Genomic DNA, 19,694 nt, shown 5'->3' with positions numbered 1-19,694 from the left:
TGGGATTGTGTCCCGGGGTTGAGTTGGTGGGGTTGGGTCCTGGGGTTGAGTTGGTGGGATTGGGTCCTGGCGTTGAGTTGGTGGGATTGGGTCCCGGGGTTCAGTTGGTGGGGTTGGGTCCTGGGGTTGAGTTTGTGGGGTTGGATCCTGGGGTTGTGTCCGGGGGTTGGGTCCTGGGGTTGAGTTTGTGGGGTTGGATCCTGGTGTTGGGTCCGGGGCTTGGGTCCTGGGGTTGAGTTTGTGGGGTTGGATCCTGGGGTTGGGTCTGGGGGTTGGGTCCTGGGGTTGAGTCCTGGGGTTGAGTTGGTGGGATTGGGTCCTGGGGTTCAGTTGGTGGGGTTGGATCCTGGGGTTGGGTTGGTGGGGTTGGGTCCTGGGGTTGGGTCCTGGGGATCAGTTGGTGGGGTTGGGTCCTGGGGTTAGTGTTGGGGTTGAGTTGGTGGGATTGGGTCCTGGGGTTGAATTTGTGGTGTTGGGTCCTGGGATTGAGTTGGTGGGGTTGGGTCATGGGGTTGGGTGCTGGGGTTGAGTTGGTGGGGTTGGGTCCTTGGGTTGGGTCCTGGGGTTGGGTCCTGGGGTTGAGTTGGTGGGGTTGGGTCCTGGGGTTGGGTCCTGGGGTTGGGTGCTGGGGTTGAGTTGGTGGGGTTGGGTCCTGGGGTTGGGTCCTGTGGTTGGGTCCTGGAGTTGAGTTTGTGGGGTTGGATCCTGGGATGGGTCCGGGGATTGTGTCCTGGGGTTGAGTCCTGGGTTTGAGTTGGTGGGATTGGGTCCTGGGATTGAATTTGTGGGGTTGGGTCCTGGGATTGAGTTGGTGGGGTTGGGTCATGGGGTTGGGTGCTGGGGTTGAGTTGGTGGGGTTGGGTCCTGGGGTTGGGTCCTGGGGTTGAGTTGGTGGTGTTGGGTCATGGGGTTGGGTCCTGGTGTTCAGTTGGTGGTGTTGGATCCTGGGTTTGGGTCCTGGAGGTGGGTCCTGGGGTTGGGTCCTAGGGTTGAGTTGGTGGGGTTGGGTCCTGGGGTTGGGTCCTGGGTTTGTGTCCTGGGGTTGATTTGGTGGGGTTGGGTCCTGGGGTTGGGTTGGTGGGATTGGGTCCTGGGGTTGGGTCCTGCGGTTGAGTTGGTGGGGTTGGGTCCTGGGGTTAAGTTGGTGGGGTTGGGTCCGGGGGTTGGGTCCCGGGGTTCAGTTGGTGGGGCTGGATCCTGTGTTTGGGTTGGTGGGGTTGGGTCCTGCGGTTGGGTCCTGGGGTTAGGTGCTGGGGTTGAGTTGGTGGCGTTGGGTCCTGGGGTTGGGTCCTCGGGTTGAGTATGTGGGGTTGGGTCCTGGGGTTCAGTTGGTGGGGTTGGGTCCTGCGGTTGGGTCCTGGGGTTGGGTCCTGGGGTTGAGTTTGTGGGGTTGGATCCTGGGGTTGGGTCCTGGAGTTGAGTTTGTGGGGTTGGATCCTGGGGTTGGGTCCGTGGGTTGGGTCCTGGGGTTGAGTCCTGGGGTTGAGTTGGTGGGATTGGGTCCTGGGGTTGAGTTTGTGGGGTTGGATCCTGGGGTTGGGTCCGGGGGTTGGGTCCTGGGGTTAAGTTGGTGGGGTTGGATCCTGGGGTTGGGTCCTGGGGTTGAGTTGCTGCGGTTGGATCCTGGGGTTGGGTCCTGGGGGTGGGTCCTGGGGTTGGGTCCTGGGGTTGGGTCTTGTGGTTGAGTCGGTGGGGTTGGATGCTTGGGTTGGGTCATCGGGTTGAGTTGGTGGGGTTGGGTCCTGGGGTTGTATCCTGGGGTTGAGTTGGTGGGGTTGGGTCCTGGGGTTGGGTTGGTGGGGTTGGGTCCTGGGGTTGGGTCCTGGGGTTGAGTTGAAGGGGTTGGGTCCTTGGGTTGAGTTGGTGGGGTTGGGTCCTGGGGTTGGGTCCTGGTGTTGAGTTGGTGGGGTTGGGTCCTGGGGTTGGGTCCTGGGGTTGGGTCCTGGGGTTGAGTTGGTGGGGTTGGGTCCTGGGGTTGGGTCCTGGTGTTGAGTTGTTGGGGTTGGATCCTGGGGTTGGGTCCTGGGGTTGAGTTGTTTGAGTTGGTTCCTGGGGTCAGGTCCTGGGGTTGAGTCATGGGGTTGAGTTGGTGGGGTTGGGTCCTGGGGTTGGGTCCGGGGGTTGAGTTTGTTGGGTTGGGTCCTGGGGTTGGGTCCTGGGGTTGAGTTGTTTGAGTTGGTTCCTGGGGTCAGGTCCTGGGGTTGAGTCATGGGGTTGAGTTGGTGGGGTTGGGTCCTGGGGTTGGGTCCTGGGGTTGGGTCCGGGGGTTGAGTTTGTTGGGTTGGGTCCTGGGGTTGAGTCCTGGGGTTGAGTTAGTGTGGTTGGGTCCTGGGGTTGCGTCCTGGGTTTGGGTCATGGGTTTCGGTCATGGGGTTGAGTTGGTGGGATTGGGTCCCGGGGTTCAGTTGGTGGGATTGGTCCTGGGGTTGAGTTTGTCGGGTTGGGTCCTGGGGTTGGGTCCGGGGGTTGGGTCCTGTGTTTGAGTTTGTGGTGTTGAATCCTGGGGTTGGGTCCAGGGTTTGGGTCCTGGGGTTGAGTTTGTGGGGTTGGACCCTGGGGTTGGGTCCGGGGTTTGTGTCCTGGGGTTGAGTCCTGGGGTTGAGTTGGTGGGATTGGGTCCTGGGGTTGAGTTCGTGGGGTTGGATCCTGGTGTTGGGTCCGGGGGTTGGATTCAGGGGTTGGGACCCAGGGCTGGGTCCCGGGGATCAGTTGGTGGGGTTGGATTCTGGGGTTGGGTTGGTGAGGTTGGGTCCTGGGGTTGGGTCCTGGGGTTCAGTTGGTGGGGTTGGATCCTGGGGTTGGTCGGGTTGGGTCCTGGGTTTGAGTTGGTGTGGTTGGGTCCTGGGGTTGGGTCCTGGGGTTGAGCTTGTGGGGTTGGGTCCTGGGGTTGGGTTGGTGGGGTTGGATCCTGGGGTTGTGTCATGGGGTTGAGTTGGTGGAGTTGGATCCTGGGGTTGGGTCCTGGGGTTGTGTCCTGGGGTTGAGTTGGTGGGGTGGGTCCTGGGGTTGGGTTGGTGGGGTTGGTTCCTGGGGTTGAGTTGGTGGGGTTGGGTCCTGGGGTTGAGTTGGTGGGATTGTGTCCCGGGGTTGAGTTGGTGGGGTTGGGTCCTGGGGTTGAGTTGGTGGGATTGGGTTCTGGGGTTGAATTTGTGGAGTTGGTTCCTGGGGTTGGGTCCGGTGGTTGGGTTGGTGGGGTTGGGTCCTGGGGTTAAGTTGGTGGGGTTGGGTTCTGGGGTTGAATTTGTGGGGTTGGATTCTGGGGTTGGGTCCGGGGGTTGGGCCCTGGGGTTGAGTTGGTGGGGTTGGGTCCTGGGCTTGAGTTTCTGGGGTTGGGTCCTGGGGTTGAGTTGGTGGGATTGGGTCCTGGGGTTGAGTTGGTGGGATTGTGTCCCAGGGTTGAGTTGGTGGGGTTGGGTCCTGGGGTTGAGTTGGTGGGATTGAGTCCTGGGGTTCAGTTGGTGGGGTTGGGTCCTGGGGTTGAGTTTGTGGGGTTGGATCCTGGGGTTGTGTCTGGGGGTTGGGTCCTGGGGTTGAGTTGGTGGGGTTGGGTCCTGGGGTTGAGTTTGTGAGGTTGGATCCTGGGGTTGTGTCCGGGGGTTGGGTCCTGGGGTTGAGTTTGTGGGGTTGGATCCTGGTGTTGGGTCCGGGGCTTGGGTCCTGGGGTTGAGTTTGTGGGGTTGGATCCTGGGGTTGGGTCTGGGGGTTGGGTCCTGGGCTTGAGTCCTGGGGTTGAGTTGGTGGGATTGGGTCCTGGGGTTCAGTTGGTGGGGTTGGATCCTGGGGTTGGGTTGTTGGGGTTGGGTCCTGGGGTTGGGTCTTGGGGTTGGGTCCTGGGATTGAGTTGGTGGGGTTGGGTCCTGGGGTTGGGCCCTGTGGTTGGGTCCTGGAGTTGAGTTTGTGGGGTTGGATCCTGACTTGGGTCCGGGGGTTGTGTCCTGGGGTTGAGTCCTGGGGTTGAGTTGGTGGGATTGGGTCCTGGGGTTGAATTTGTGGGGTTGGGTCCTGGGATTGAGTTGGTGGGGTTGGGTCCTGGGGTTGGGTCATGGGGTTGGGTCCTGGGGTTGAGTTGGTGGGGTTGGGTCCTGGGGTTCAGTTGGTGGGGTTTGATCCTGGGTTTGGGTCCTGGAGGTGGGTCCTGGGGTTGGGTCCAATTAGTTGAGTTGTTGGGGTTGGATCCTGGGGTTGGGTCATGGGGTTGAGTTGGTGGGGTTGGGTCCTGGGGTTGGGTCCGGGGGTTGGGTCCTGGGTTTGAGTTTGTGGGGTTGAATCCTGGGGTTGGGTCCAGGGGTTGGGTCCTGGGGTTGAGTTTGTGTGGTTGGACCCTGGGGTTGGGTCCTGGGTTTGTGTCCTGGGGTTGATTTGGTGGGGTTGGGTCCTGGGGTTGGGTTGGTGGGGTTGGGTCCTGGGGTTGGGTCCGGGGGTTGGGTCCTGGGTTTGAGTTTGTGGGGTTGAATCCTGGGGTTGGGTCCAGGGGTTGGGTCCTGGGGTTGAGTTTGTGTGGTTGGACCCTGGGGTTGGGTCCGGGGTTTGTGTCCTGGGGTTGAGTCCTGGGGTTGAGTTGGTGGGATTGGGTCCTGGGGTTGAGTTCGTGGGGTTGGATCCTGGTGTTGGGTTCAGGGGTTGGGACCCAGGGTTTGGTCCCGGGGATCAGTTGGTGGGGTTGGATTCTGGGGTTGGGTTGGTGGGGTTGGGTCCTGGGGATGGGTACTGGGGTTCATTGGTGGGGTTGGATCCTGGGGTTGGGTTGGTCGGCTTGGATCCTGGGGTTGGGTCCTGGGTTTGAGTTGGTGTGGTTGGGTCCTGGGGTTGGGTCCTGGGTTTGAGTTGGTGTGGTTGGGTCCTGGGGTTGGGTCCTGGGGTTGGGTCCTGGGGTTGTGTCGTGGGGTTGAGTTCGTGGGGTTGGGTCCTGGGGTTGGGTTGGTGGGGTTGGGTCCTGGGGTTGAGTTGATGGGGTAGGGTCCTGGGATTGCGTCCTGGTGTTGAGTTGGTTGGGTTGGGTCCCGGGTTTTGGTCCTGGGGTTCATTGGGTGGGGTTGGATCCTGGGGTTGGGTCCTGGGGTTGGGTCCTGGGGTTGTGTTGGTTGGGTTGGGTCCTGGGGTTGAGTTGGTTGGGTTGGGTCCTGGGGTTGGGTCCTGGGGTTGCGGCCTGGGGTTGAGTTGGTGGGATTGGGTCCTGGGGTTGAGTTTGTGGGGTTGGATCCTGGTGTTGGGTCCGGGGGTTGGGTTCAGGGGTTGGGACCCAGGGTTGGGTCCCGGGGATCAGTTGGTGGGGTTGGATCCTGGGGTTGGGTTGGTGGGGTTGGGTCCTGGGGTTTGGTCCTGGGGTTGGGTTCTGGGGTTCAGTTGGTGGGGTTGGATCCTGGGGTTGGGTCCGGAGCTTGGGTCCTGGGGTTGAGTTTGTGGGGTTGGATCCTGGGGTTGGGTCTGGGGGTTGGGTCCTGGGGTTGAGTCCTGGGGTTGAGTTGGTGGGATTGAGTCCTGGGGTTCAGTTTGTGGGGTTGGGTCCTGGGGTTGAGTTGGTGGGGTTGGGCCCTGTGGTTGGGTCCTGGAGTTGAGTTTGTGGGGTTGGATCCTGGGTTGGGTCCAGGGGTTGTGTCCTGGAGTTGAGTGTTGGGGTTGAGTTGGTGGGATTGGGTCCTTGGGTTGAATTTGTGGGGTTGGGTCCTGGGATTGAGTTGGTGGGGTTGGGTCATGGGGTTGGGTGCTGGGGTTGAGTTGGTGGTGTTGGGTCCTTGGGTTGGGTCCTGGGGTTGGGTCCTGGGGTTGAGTTGGTGGGGTTGGGTCCTGGGGTTGGGTCCTGGGGTTGGGTGCTGGGGTTGAGTTGGTGGGGTTGGGTCCTGGGGTTGAGTCCTGGGGTTGGGTCCTGTGGTTGGGTCCTGGGATTGAATTTGTGGGGTTGGGTCCTGGGATTGAGTTGGTGGGGTTGGGTCCTGGGGTTGGGTCTTGGGGTTGGGTCCTGGGGTTGAGTTGGTGGGGTTGGGTCCTGGGATTGAGTTGGTGGGGTTGGGTCACGGGGTTGGGTCCTGGGCTTGGGTCATGGGGTTGGGTCCTGGGGTTCAGTTGGTGGGGTTGGATCCTGGGTTTGGGTCCTGGAGGTGGGTCCTGGGGTTGGGTCCTAGGGTTGAGTTGTTGGGGTTGGATCCTGGGGTTGGGTCATGGGGTTGAGTTGGTGGGGTTGGGTCCTGGGGTTGGGTCCTGGGTGTGTGTCCTGGGGTTGATTTGGTGGGGTTGGGTCCTGGGGTTGGGTTGGTGGGGTTGGGTCCTGGGGTTGGGTCCTGGGGTTGGGTTGGTGGGGTTGGGTCCTGGGTTTGGGTCCTGGGGTTGAGTTGGTGGGGTTGGGTCCTGGGGTTGAGTTTGTGGGGTTGGATCCTGGGGTTGGGCCCGGGGGTGGGGTCCCGGGGTTCAGTTGGTGGGGTTGGATCCTGTGTTTGGGTTGGTGGGGTTGGGTCCTGGGGTTGGGTCCTGGGGTTGAGTTTGTGGGGTTGGATCCTGGGGTTGGGTCCGGGGGTTGGGTCCTGGAGTTGAGTTTGTGGGGTTGGATCCTGGGGTTGGGTCTAGGGGTTGGGTCCTGGGGTTGAGTCCTGGGGTTGAGTTGGTGGGATTGTGTCCTGGGGTTGAGTTTGTGGCGTTGGATCCTGGGGTTGGGTCCGGGGGTTGGGTCCTGGGGTTATGTTGATGAGGTTGGATCCTGGGGTTGGGTCCTGGGGTTGGGGCCTGGGGTTGGGTCCTGTGGTTGAGCTGGTGGCGTTGGATGCTGGGGTTGGGTCATGGGGTTGAGTTCGTGGGGTTGGGTCCTGGGGTTGGGTCCTGGGGTTGTCTCCTGGGGTTGAGTTGGTGGGGTTGGGTCCTGGGGTTGGGTTGGTGGGGTTGGGTCCTGGGGTTGGGTCTTGGGGTTGAGTTGATGGGGTTGGGTCCTGGGGTTGAGTTGGTGGAGTTGGGTCCTGGGGTTGGGTCCTGGTGTTGAGTTGGTCTGGTTGGATCCTGTAGTTGAGTTGGTGCGGTTGGGTACTGTGGTTGTGGCCTGGGGTTGAGTTGGTGGGTTGGGTCCTGGGGTTGGGTCCTGGTGTTGAGTTGTTGGGGTTGGATCCTGGGGTTGGGTCCTGGGGTTGAGTTGTTTGAGTTGGGTCCTGGGGTTCGGTCCTGGGGTTGAGTCATGGGGTTGAGTTGGTGGTGTTGGGTCCTGGGGTTGGGTCCTGGGGTAGGGTCCTGGGGTTGAGTTTGTTGGGTTGGGTCCTGGGGTTGTGTCCTGGGGTTGAGTTGGTTGGGTTGGGTCCTGGGGTTGAGTTGGTGTGGTTGGGTCCTGGGGTTGCGTCCTGGGTTTGGGTCATGGGTTTGGGTCATGGGGTTGAGTTGGTGGGATTGGGTCCCGGGGTTCAGTTGGTGGGGTTGGTCCTGGGGTTGAGTTTGTGGGGTTGGGTCCTGGGGTTCGGTCCGGGGGTTGGGTCCTGGGTTTGAGTTTGTGGGGTTGAATCCTGGGGTTGGCTCCAGGGGTTGGGTCCTGGGGTTGAGTTTGTGGGGTTGGACCCTGGGGTTGGGTCCGAGGTTTGTGTCCTGGGGTTGAGTCCTGGGGTTGAGTTGGTGGGATTGGGTCCTGGGGTTGAGTTCGTGGGGTTGGATCCTGGTGTTGTGTCCGGGGGTTGGGTTCAGGGGTTGGGACCCAGGGTTGGGTCCCGGGGATCAGTTGGTGGGGTTGGATTCTGGGGTTGGTTTGGTGGGGTTGGGTCCTGGGGTTGGGTCCTGGGGTTCAGTTGGTGGGGTTGGATCCTGGGGTTGGGTTGGTCGGCTTGGGTCCTGGGGTTGGGTCCTGGGTTTGAGTTGGTGTGGTTGGGTCCTGGGGTTGAGCTTGTGGGGTTGGGTCCTGGGGTTGAGTTGGTGGGGTTGGATCCTGTGGTTGTGTCATGGGGTTGAGTTGGTGGAGTTGGATCCTGGGGTTGGGTCCTGGGGTTGTGTCCTGGGGTTGAGTTGGTGGGGTTGGGTCCTGGTGTTGGGTTGGTGGGGTTGGGTCCTGGGGTTGAGTTGGTGGGGTTGGGTCCTGGGGTTGAGTTGGTGGGATTGTGTCCCGGGGATGAGTTGGTGGGGTTGGGTCCTGGGGTTGAGTTGGTGGGATTGGGTTCTGGGGTTGAATTTGTGGGGTTGGTTCCTGGGGTTGGGCCCGGGGGTTGGGTTGGTGGGGTTGGGTCCTGGGGTTGAGTTGGTGGGGTTGGGTTCTGGGGTTGAATTTGTGGGGTTGGATCCTGGGGTTGAGTTGGTGGGGTTGGGTCCTGGGGTTGAGTTGGTGGGATTGGGTCCTGGGGTTGAGTTGGTGGGATTGGGTCCCGGGGTTCAGTTGGTGGGGTTGGGTCCTGGGGTTGAGTTTGTGGGGTTGGATCCTGGTGTTGGGTCTGGGGCTTGGGTCCTGGGGTTGAGTTTGTGGGGTTGGATCCTGGGGTTGGATCCTGGGGTTGGGTCTGGGGGTTGGGTCCTGGGGTTGAGTCCTGGGGTTGAGTTGGTGGGATTGGGTCCTGGGGTCCAGTTGGTGGGGTTGGATCCTGGGGTTGGGTTGGTGGGGTTGGGTCCTGGGGTTGGGTCCTGGGGTTGAGTTGGTGGGGTTGGGTCCTGGGGTTTAGTTGGTGGGGTTGGGTCTTGGGGTTGGGTCCTGGGATTGAGTTGGTGGGGTTGGGTCCTGGGGTTGGGCCCTGTGGTTGGGTCCTGGAGTTGAGTTTGTGGGGTTGGATCCTGGGTTGGGTCCGGGGGATTGTGTCCTGGGGTTGAGTTTTGGGGTTGAGTTAGTGGGATTGGGTCCTGGGGTTGAATTTGTGGGGTTGGGTCCTGGGATTGAGTTGGTGGGGTTGGGTCATGGGGTTGGGTGCTGGGGTTGAGTTGGTGGGGTTGGGTCCTTGGGTTGGGACCTGGGGTTGGGTCCTGGGGTTGAGTTGGTGGGGTTGGGTCCTGGGGTTGGGTGCTGGGGTTGAGTTGGTCGGGTTGTGTCCTGGGGTTGGGTCCTGTGGTTGGGTCCTGGAGTTGAGTTTGTGGGGTTGGATCCTGGGTTGGGTCTGGGGGCTGTGTCGTGGGGTTGAGTCCTGGGGTTGAGTTGGTGGGATTGGGTCCTGGGGTTGAATTTGTGGGGTTGGGTCCTGGGATTGAGTTGGTGGTGTTGGGTCATGGGGTTGGGTGCTGGGGTTGAGTTGGTGGGGTTGGGTCCTGGGGTTGGGTCATGGGGTTGGGTCCTGGGGTTGAGTTGGTGGGATTGGGTCATGGGGTTGGGTCCTGGGGTTCTGTGGGTGGGGTTGGATCCTGGGTTTGGGTCCTGGAGGTGGGTCCTGGGGTTGGGTCCTAGGGTTGAGTTGTTGGGGTTGGTTCCTGGGGTTGGGTCATGGGGTTGAGTTGGTGGGGTTGGGTCCTGGGTTTGTGTCCTGGGGTTGATTTGGTGGGGTTGGGTCCTGGGGTTGGGTTGGTGGGGTTGGGTCCTGGGGTTGGGTCCTGGGGTTGAGTTGGTGGGGTTGTGTCCTGGGGTTGAGTTGGTGGGGTTGGATCCTGGGGTTGAGTTGGTGGGGCTGGGTCTTGGGGTTGTCTCCTGGGTTTGAGTTGGTGGGATTGGGTCCCGGCCTTCAGTTGGTGGGGTTGGGTCCTGGGGTTGAGTTTGTGGGGTTGGATCCTGGGGTTGGGTCCGGGGGTTGGGTCCCGGGGTTCAGTTGGTGGGGTTGGATCCTGTGTTTGAGTTGGTGGGGTTGGGTCCTGGGGTTTGGTCCTGGGGTTGAGTTGGTGGGGTTGGGTCCTACGGTTGGGTCCTGGGGTGAGGTGCTGGGGTTGAGTTGGTGGGGTTGGGTCCTGGGGTTGGGTCCTCGGGTTGAGTTGGTGGGGTTGGGTCCTGGGGTTCAGTTGGTGGGGTTGGGTCCTGCGGTTGGGTCCTGGGGTTGGGTCCTGGGTTTGAGTTTGTGGGGTTGGATCCTGGGGTTGCGTCCGGGGGTTGGGTCCTGGAGTTGAGTTTGTGGGGTTGGATCCTGGGGTTGGGTCCGGGGGTTGGGTCCTGGGGTTGCGTCCTGGGGTTGAGTTGGTGGGATTGGGTCCTGGGGTTGAGTTTGTGGGTTTGGATCCTGGGGTTGGGTCCGGGGGTTGGGTCCTGGGTTTGAGTTTGTGGGGTTGAATCCTGGGGTTGGGTCCAGGGGTTGGGTCCTGGGTTTGAGTTTGTGGGGTTGGACCCTGGGGTTGGGTCCGAGGTTTGTGTCCTGGGGTTGAGTCCTGGGGTTGAGTTGGTGGGATTGGGTCCTGGGGTTTAGTTCGTGGGGTTGGATCCTGGTGTTGTGTCCGGGGGTTGGGTTCAGGGGTTGGGACCCAGGGTTGGGTCCCAGGGATCAGTTGGTGGGGTTGGATTCTGGGCTTGGTTTGGTGGGGTTGGGTCCTGGGGTTGGGTCCTGGGGTTCAGTTGGTGGGGTTGGATCCTGGGGTTGGGTTGGTCGGCTTGGTTCCTGGTGTTGGGTCCTGGGTTTGAGTTGGTGTGGTTGGGTCCTGGGGTTGGGTCCTGGGGTTGAGCTTGTGGGGTTGGGTCCTGGGGTTGAGTTGGTGGGGTTGGATCCTGGGGTTGTGTCATGGGGTTGAGTTGGTGGAGTTGGATCCTGGGGTTGGGTCCTGGGGTTGTGTCCTGGGGTTGAGTTGGTGGGGTTGGGTCCTGGTGTTGGGTTGGTGGGGGTGGGTCCTGCGGTTGAGTTGGTGGGGTTGGGTCCTGGGGTTGAGTTGGTGGGATTGTGTCCCGGGGATGAGTTGGTGGGGTTGGGTCCTGGGGTTGAGTTGGTGGGATTGGGTTCTGGGGTTGAATTTGTGGGGTTGGTTCCTGGGGTTGGGTCCGGGGGTTGGGTTGGTGGGGTTGGGTCCTGGGGTTGAGTTGGTGGGGTTGGGTTCTGGGGTTGAATTTGTGGGGTTGGATCCTGGGGTTGAGTTGGTGGGGTTGGGTCCTGGGGTTGAGTTGGTGGGATTGGGTCCTGGGGTTGAGTTGGTGGGATTGGGTCCCGGGGTTCAGTTGGTGGGGTTGGGTCCTGGGGTTGAGTTTGTGGGGTTGGATCCTGGTGTTGGGTCTGAGGCTTGGGTCCTGGGGTTGAGTTTGTGGGGTTGGATCCTGGGGTTGGATCCTGGGGTTGGGTCTGGGGGTTGGGTCCTGGGGTTGAGTCCTGGGGTTGAGTTGGTGGGATTGGGTCCTGGGGTTCAGTTGGTGGGGTTGGATCCTGGGGTTGGATTGGTGGGGTTGGGTCCTGGGGTTGGGTCCTGGGGTTCAGTTGGTGGGGTTGGGTCCTGGGGTTGAGTTGGTGGGGTTGGATCCTGGGGTTGGGTCTTGGGGTTGGGTCCTGGGATTGAGTTGGTGGGGTTGGGTCCTGGGGTTGGGCCCTGTGGTTGGGTCCTGGAGTTGGGTTTGTGGGGTTGGATCCTGGGTTGGGTCCGGGGGGTTGTGTCCTGGGGTTGAGTGTTGGGGTTGAGTTAGTGGGATTGGGTCCTGGGGTTGAATTTGTGGGGTTGGGTCCTGGGATTGAGTTGGTGGGGTTGGGTCATAGGGTTGGGTGCTGGGGTTGAGTTGGTGGGGTTGGGTCCTTGTGTTGGGACCTGGGCTTGGGTCCTGGGGTTGAGTTGGTGGGGTTGGGTCCTGGGGTTGGGTGCTGGGGTTGAGTTGGTCGGGTTGTGTCCTGGGGTTGGGTCCTGTGGTTGGGTCCTGGAGTTGAGTTTGTGGGGTTGGATCCTGGGTTGGGTCTGGGGGCTGTGTCGTGGGGTTGAGTCCTGGGGTTGAGTTGGTGGGATTGGGTCCTGGGGTTGAATTTGTGGGGTTGGGTCCTGGGATTGAGTTGGTGGTGTTGGGTCATAGGGTTGGGTGCTGGGGTTGAGTTGGTGGGGTTGGGTCCTGGGGTTGGGTTATGGGGTTGGGTCCTGGGGTTGAGTTGGTGGGATTGGGTCATGGGGTTGGGTCCTGGGGTTCTGTTGGTGGGGTTGGATCCTGGGTTTGGGTCCTGGAGGTGGGTCCTGGGGTTGGGTCCTAGGGTTGAGTTGTTGGGGTTGGTTCCTGGGGTTGGGTCATGGGGTTGAGTTGGTGGGGTTGGGTCCTGGGGTTGGGTCCTCGGGTTGAGTTGGTGGGGTTGGGTCCTGGGGTTCAGTTGGTGGGGTTGGGTCCTGCGGTTGGGTCCTGGGGTTGGGTCCTGGGTTTGAGTTTGTGGGGTTGGATCCTGGGGTTGCGTCCGGGGGTTGGGTCCTGGAGTTGAGTTTGTGGGGTTGGATCCTGGGGTTGGGTCCGGGGGTTGGGTCCTGGGGTTGCGTCCTGGGGTTGAATTGGTGGGATTGGGTCCTGGGGTTGAGTTTGTGGGTTTGGATCCTGGGGTTGTGTCCGGGGGTTGGGTCCTGGGTTTGAGTTTGTGGGGTTGAATCCTGGGGTTGGGTCCAGGGGTTGGGTCCTCGGTTTGAGTTTGTGGGGTTGGACCCTGGGGTTGGGTCCGAGGTTTGTGTCCTGGGGTTGAGTCCTGGGGTTGAGTTGGTGGGATTGGGTCCTGGGGTTTAGTTCGTGGGGTTGGATCCTGGTGTTGTGTCCGGGGGTTGGGTTCAGGGGTTGGGACCCAGGGTTGGGTCCCAGGGATCAGTTGGTGGGGTTGGATTCTGGGCTTGGTTTGGTGGGGTTGGGTCCTGGGGTTGGGTCCTGGGGTTCAGTTGGTGGGGTTGGATCCTGGGGTTGGGTTGGTCGGCTTGGTTCCTGGTGTTGGGTCCTGGGTTTGAGTTGGTGTGGTTGGGTCCTGGGGTTGGGTCCTGGGGTTGAGCTTGTGGGGTTGGGTCCTGGGGTTGAGTTGGTGGGGTTGGATCCTGGGGTTGTGTCATGGGGTTGAGTTGGTGGAGTTGGATCCTGGGGTTGGGTCCTGGGGTTGTGTCCTGGGGTTGAGTTGGTGGGGTTGGGTCCTGGTGTTGGGTTGGTGGGGGTGGGTCCTGCGGTTGAGTTGGTGGGGTTGGGTCCTGGGGTTGAGTTGGTGGGATTGTGTCCCGGGGATGAGTTGGTGGGGTTGGGTCCTGGGGTTGAGTTGGTGGGATTGGGTTCTGGGGTTGAATTTGTGGGGTTGGTTCCTGGGGTTGGGTCCGGGGGTTGGGTTGGTGGGGTTGGGTCCTGGGGTTGAGTTGGTGGGGTTGGGTTCTGGGGTTGAATTTGTGGGGTTGGATCCTGGGGTTGAGTTGGTGGGGTTGGGTCCTGGGGTTGAGTTGGTGGGATTGGGTCCTGGGGTTGAGTTGGTGGGATTGGGTCCCGGGGTTCTGTTGGTGGGGTTGGGTCCTGGGGTTGAGTTTGTGGGGTTGGATCCTGGTGTTGGGTCTGAGGCTTGGGTCCTGGGGTTGAGTTTGTGGGGTTGGATCCTGGGGTTGGATCCTGGGGTTGGGTCTGGGGGTTGGGTCCTGGGGTTGAGTCCTGGGGTTGAGTTGGTGGGATTGGGTCCTGGGGTTCAGTTGGTGGGGTTGGATCCTGGGGTTGGATTGGTGGGGTTGGGTCCTGGGGTTGGGTCCTGGGGTTCAGTTGGTGGGGTTGGGTCCTGGGGTTGAGTTGGTGGGGTTGGATCCTGGGGTTGGGTCTTGGGGTTGGGTCCTGGGATTGAGTTGGTGGGGTTGGGTCCTGGGGTTGGGCCCTGTGGTTGGGTCCTGGAGTTGGGTTTGTGGGGTTGGATCCTGGGTTGGGTCCGGGGGGTTGTGTCCTGGGGTTGAGTGTTGGGGTTGAGTTAGTGGGATTGGGTCCTGGGGTTGAATTTGTGGGGTTGGGTCCTGGGATTGAGTTGGTGGGGTTGGGTCATAGGGTTGGGTGCTGGGGTTGAGTTGGTGGGGTTGGGTCCTTGTGTTGGGACCTGGGCTTGGGTCCTGGGGTTGAGTTGGTGGGGTTGGGTCCTGGGGTTGGGTGCTGGGGTTGAGTTGGTCGGGTTGTGTCCTGGGGTTGGGTCCTGTGGTTGGGTCCTGGAGTTGAGTTTGTGGGGTTGGATCCTGGGTTGGGTCTGGGGGCTGTGTCGTGGGGTTGAGTCCTGGGGTTGAGTTGGTGGGATTGGGTCCTGGGGTTGAATTTGTGGGGTTGGGTCCTGGGATTGAGTTGGTGGTGTTGGGTCATAGGGTTGGGTGCTGGGGTTGAGTTGGTGGGGTTGGGTCCTGGGGTTGGGTTATGGGGTTGGGTCCTGGGGTTGAGTTGGTGGGATTGGGTCATGGGGTTGGGTCCTGGGGTTCTGTTGGTGGGGTTGGATCCTGGGTTTGGGTCCTGGAGGTGGGTCCTGGGGTTGGGTCCTAGGGTTGAGTTGTTGGGGTTGGTTCCTGGGGTTGGGTCATGGGGTTGAGTTGGTGGGGTTGGGTCCTGGGTTTGTGTCCTGGGGTTGAGTTGGTGGGGTTGGGTCCTGGTGTTGGGTTGGTGGGGTTGGGTCCTGGGGTTGAGTTGGTGGGGTTGGGTCCTGGGGTTGAGTTGGTGGGATTGTGTCCCGGGGATGAATTGGTGGGGTTGGGTCCTGGGGTTGAGTTGGTGGGATTGGGTTCTGGGGTTGAATTTGTGGGGTTGGTTCCTGGGGTTGGATCCGGGGGTTGGGTTGGTGGGGTTGGGTCCTGGGGTTGAGTTGGTGGGGTTGGGTCCTGGGGTTGAATTTGTGGGGTTGGATCCTGGGGTTGAGTTGGTGGGGTTGGGTCCTGGGGTTGAGTTGGTGGGATTGGGTCCTGGGGTTGAGTTGGTGGGATTGGGTCCCGGGGTTCAGTTGGTGGGGTTGGGTCCTGGGGTTGAGTTTGTGGGGTTGGATCCTGGTGTTGGGTCTGGGGCTTGGGTCCTGGGGTTGAGTTTGTGGGGTTGGATCCTGGGGTTGGATCCTGGGGTTGGGTCTGGGGGTTGGGTCCTGGGGTTGAGTCCTGGGGTTGAGTTGGTGGGATTGGGTCCTGGGGTTCAGCTGGTGGGGTTGGATCCTGGGGTTGGGTTGGTGGGGTTGGGTCCTGGGGTTGGGTCCTGGGGTTGAGTTGGTGGGGTTGGGTCCTGGGGTTGAGTTGGTGGGGTTGTGTCCTGGGGTTGGGTCTTGGGGTTGGGTCCTGGGATTGAGTTGGTGGGGTTGGGTCCTGGGGTTGGGCCCTGTGGTTGGGTCCTGGAGTTGAGTTTGTGGGGTTGGATCCTGGGTTGGGTCCGGGGGGTTGTGTCCTGGGGTTGAGTGTTGGGGTTGAGTTAGTGGGATTGGGTCCTGGGGTTGAATTTGTGGGGTTGGGTCCTGGGATTGAGTTGGTGGGGTTGGGTCATGGGGTTGAGTTGGTGGGGTTGGGTCCTTGGGTTGGGACCTGGGGTTGGGTCCTGGGGTTGAGTTGGTGGGGTTGGGTCCTGGGGTTGGGTGCTGGGGTTGAGTTGGTCGGGTTGTGTCCTGGGGTTGGGTCCTGTGGTTGGCTCCTGGAGTTGAGTTTGTGGGGTTGGATCCTGGGTTGGGTCTGGGGGCTGTGTCGTGGGGTTGAGTCCTGGGGTTGAGTTGGTGGGATTGGGTCCTGGGGTTGAATTTGTGGGGTTGGGTCCTGGGATTGAGTTGGTGGTGTTGGGTCAAGGGGTTGGGTGCTGTGGTTGAGTTGGTGGGGTTGGGTCCTGGGGTTGGGTCATGGGGTTGGGTCCTGGGGTTTAGTTGGTGGGATTGGGTCATGGGGTTGGGTCCTGGGGTTCTGTTGGTGGGGTTGGATCCTGGGTTTGGATCCTGGAGGTGGGTCCTGGGGTTGGGTCCTAGGGTTGAGTTGTTGGGGTTGGTTCCTGGGGTTGGGTCATGGGGTTGAGTCCTGGGTTTGTGTCCTGGGGTTGATTTGGTGGGGTTAGGTCCTGGGGTTGGGTTGGTGGGGTTGGGTCCTGGGGTTGGGTCCTGGGGTTGAGTTGGTGGGGTTGGGTCCTGGGGTTGAGTTGGTGGGGTTGGATCCTGGGGTTGAGTTGGTGGGGCTGGGTCTTGGGGTTGTCTCCTGGGTTTGAGTTGGTGGGATTGGGTCCCGGGGTTCAGTTGGTGGGGTTGGGTCCTGGGGTTGAGTTTGTGGGGTTGGATCCTGGGTTTGGGTCCGGGGGTTGGGTCCCGGGGTTCAGTTGGTGGGGTTGGATCCTGTGTTTGGGTTGGTGGGGTTGGGTCCTGGGGTTGGGTCCTGGGGTTGAGTTGGTGGGGTTGGGTCCTACGGTTGGGTCCTGGGGTGAGGTGCTGGGGTTGAGTTGGTGGGGTTGTGTCCTGGGGTTGGGTCCTCGGGTTGAGTTGGTGGGGTTGGGTCCTGGGGTTCAGTTGGTGGGGTTGGGTCCTGCGGTTGGGTCCTGGGGTTGGGTCCTGGGTTTGAGTTTGTGGGGTTGGATCCTGGGGTTGTGTCCGGGGGTTGGGTCCTGGAGTTGAGTTTGTGGGGTTGGATCCTGGGGTTGGGTCCGGGGGTTGGATCCTGTGGTTGAGTCCTGGGGTTGAGTTGGTGGGATTGGGTCCTGGGGTTGAGTTTGTGGGTTTGGATCCTGGGGTTGGGTCCAGGGGTTGGGTCCTGGGGTTAAGTTGGTGGGGTTGAATCCTGGGGTTGGGTCCTGCGGTTGGGTCCTGGGGTTGGGTCCTGGGGTTGGGTCCTGGGGTTGAGTTGCTGGGGTTGGATCCTGGGGTTGGGTCCTGGGGGTGGGTCCTGGGGTTGGGTCCTGGGGTTGGGTGCTGGGGTTGAGTTGGTGGGGTTGGGTCCTGGGGATGGGTCCTGTGGTTGGGTCCTGGAGTTGAGTTTGTGGGGTTGGATCCTGGGTTGGGTCTGGGGGTTGTGTCCTGGGGTTGAGTCCTGGGGTTGAGTTGGTGGGATTGGGTCCTGGGGTTGAATTTGTGGGTTTGGGTCCTGGGATTGAGTTGGTGGGGTTGGGTCATGGGGTTGGGTGCTGGGGTTGAGTTGGTGGGGTTGGGTCCTGGGGTTGGGTCATGGGGTTGGGTCCTGGGGTTGAGTTGGTGGGGTTGGGTCATGGGGTTGTGTCCTGGGGTTCAGTTGGTGGGGTTTGATCCTGGGTTTGGGTCCTGGAGGTGGGTCCTGGGGTTGGGTCCAAGGGTTGAGTTGTTGGGGTTGGATCCTGGGGTTGGGTCATGGGGTTGAGTTGGTGGGGTTGGGTCCTGGGGTTGGCTCCTGGTGTTGGGCCCTGGGGTTGAGTTGGTGGGGTTGGGTCCTGGGGTTGAGTTGGTGGGGTTGGATCCTGGGGTTGAGTTGGTGGGTCTGGGTCTTGGGGTTGTCTCCTGGGGTTGAGTTGGTGGGATTGGGTCCCGGGGTTCAGTTGGTGGGGTTGGGTCCTGGGGTTGAGTTGTTGGGGTTGGATCCTGTGTTTGGGTTGGTGGGGTTGGGTCCTACGGTTGGGTCCTGGGGTTAGGTGCTGGGGTTGAGTTGGTGGGGTTGGGTCCTGGGGTTGGGTCCTCGGGTTGATTTGGTGGGGTTGGGTCCTGTGTTCAGTTGGTGGGGTTGGGTCCTGCGGTTGGGTCCTGGGGTTGGGTCCTGGGGTTGAGTTTGTGGGGTTGGATCCTGGGGTTGGTTCCGGGGGTGGGTTCTTGGGTTGAGTCCTGGGGTTGAGTTGGTGGGATTGGGTCCTGGGGTTGAGTTTGTGGGGTTGGATCCTGGGGTTGGGTCCGGGGGTTGGGTCCTGGGGTTAAGTTGGTGGAGTTGGATCCTGGGGTTGGGTCCTGGGGTTGGGTCCTGGGGTTGAGTTTGTGGGGTTGGATCCTGGGGTTGGGTCCGGGGGTTGGGTCCTGCGGTTAATTTGGTGGAGTTGGATCCTGGGGGTGGGTACTGGGGTTGGGTCCTGGGGTTGGGTCCTGTGGTTGAGTTGGTGGGGTTGGATGCTGGGGTTGGGTCATGGGGTTGAGTTGGTGGGGTTGGGTCCTGGGGTTGGGTCCTGGGCATGTGTCCTGGGGTTGAGTTGACGGGGTTGGGTCCTGGGGTTGAGTTGGTGGAGTTGGGTCCTGGGGTTGGGTCCTGGTGTTGAGTTGGTGGGGTTGGATCCTGGAGTTGAGTTGGTGGGGTTGGGTCCTGTGGTTGTGTCCTGGGGTTGAGTTGGTGGGTTGGGTCCTGGGGTTGGGTCCTGGTGTTGAGTTGTTGGGGTTGGATCCTGGGGTTGGGTCCTGGGGTTGAGTTGTTTGAGTTGGGTCCTGGGGTTCGGTCCTGGGGTTGAGTCATGGGGTTGAGTTGGTGGGGTTGGGTCCTGGGGTTGGGTCCTGGGGTTGGGTCCTGGGGTTGAGTTTCTTGGGTTGGGTCCTGGGGTTGGGTCCTGGGGTTGAGTTGGTTGGGTTGGGTCCTGGGGTTGGGTCCTGGGTTTGTGTTGGTGTGGTTGGGTCCTGGGGTTGCGTCCTGGGTTTGGGTCATGGGTTTGGGTCATGGGGTTGAGTTGGTGGGATTGGGTCCCGGGGTTCAGTTGGTAGGGTTGGTCCTGGGGTTGAGTTTGTGGGGTTGGGTCCTGGGGTTGGGTCCAGGTGTTGGGTCCTGGGTTGAGATTGTGGGGTTGAAACCTGGGGTTGGGTCCAGGGGTTGGGTCCTGGGGTTGAGTTTTTGGGGTTGTCCCTGGGGTTGGGTCCGGGGTTTGTGTCCTGGGGTTGAGTCCTGGGGTTGAGTTGGTGGGATTGGGTCCTGGGGTTGAGTTCGTGGGGTTGGATCCTGGTGCTGGGTCCGGGGGTTGGGTTCAGGGGTTGGGACCCAGGGTTGGGTCGCGGGGATCAGTTGGTGGGGTTGGATTCTGGGGTTGGTTTGGTGGGGTTGGGTCCTGGGGTTGGGTACTGGGGTTCAGTTGGTGGGGTTGGATCCTGGGGTTGGGTCCTGGGGTAGGGTCCTGGGGTTGGGTCCTGGGGTTGTGTTGGTTGGGTTGGGTCCTGGGGTTGAGTTGGTTGGGTTGTGTCCTGGGGTTGGGTCCTGGGGTTGCGTCCTGGGGTTGAGTTGGTGGGATTGGGTCCTGGGGTTGAGCTTGTGGGGTTGGATCCTGGTGTTGGGTCCGGGGGTTGGGTTCAGGGGTTGGGACCCAGGGCTGGGTCCCGGGGATCAGTTGGTGGGGTTGGATCCTGGGGTTGGGTTGGTGGGGTTGTGTCCTGGGGTTGGGTCCTGGGGTTGGGTCCTGGGGTTCAGTTGGTGGGGTTGGATCCTGGGGTTGGGTTGGTCGGCTTGGGTCCTGGGGTTGGGTCCTGGGTTTGAGTTGGTGTGGTTGGGTCCTGGGGTTGGGTCCTGGGGTTGAGTTGGTGGGGTTGGGTCCTGGGGTTGAGTTGGTGGGGTTGGATCCTGTGGTTGTGTCATGGGGTTGATTTGGTGGAGTTGGGTCCTGGGGTTGTGTCCTGGGGTTGTGTTCTGGGGTTGAGTTGGTGTGGTTGGGTCCTGGGGTTGTGTTGGTGGGGTTGGGTCCTGGGGTTGAGTTGGTGGCGTTGGATCCTGGGGTTGAGTTGATGGGGTTGGTTCCTGGGATTGGGTCCTGGGCTTGAGTTGGTTGGGTTGGGTCCTGGGTTTGAGTCCTGGCGTTCAGTTGGTGGGGTTGGATCCTGGGGTTGGGTCCTGGGGTTGGGTCCTGGGGTTGGGTCCTGGGGTTGAGCTTGTGGGGTTGGGTCCTGGGGTTGAGTTGGTGGGGTTGGATCCTGGGGTTGTATCATGGGGTTGAGTTGGTGGAGTTGGATCCTGGGGTTGGGTCCTGGGGTTGTGTCCTGGGGTTGATTGTTGGGGTTGGGTCCTGGGGTTGGGTTGGTGGAGTTGGGTCCTGGGGTTGAGTTTGTGGGGTTGGATCCTGGGGTTGT

General features: G+C 61.2%; 1 protein-coding gene across 4 annotated transcripts in view; it reads left to right on the top strand.

The window, feature by feature from the left end:
- The window catches only part of tnr (tenascin R (restrictin, janusin)), a 1,257,678-nt gene that overhangs the window by 313,837 nt on the left and 924,147 nt on the right, over positions 1 to 19,694 (top strand). The window lies entirely within an intron of this gene.

The sequence above is a fragment of the Somniosus microcephalus genome, chromosome 3 (assembly GCF_052327205.1).
Source record: "Somniosus microcephalus isolate GS21.2 chromosome 3, FLI_Smic_1.0, whole genome shotgun sequence".
Lineage (NCBI taxonomy): Eukaryota > Metazoa > Chordata > Chondrichthyes > Squaliformes > Somniosidae > Somniosus > Somniosus microcephalus.
This window is presented reverse-complemented; position numbering and strand designations above follow the sequence as displayed.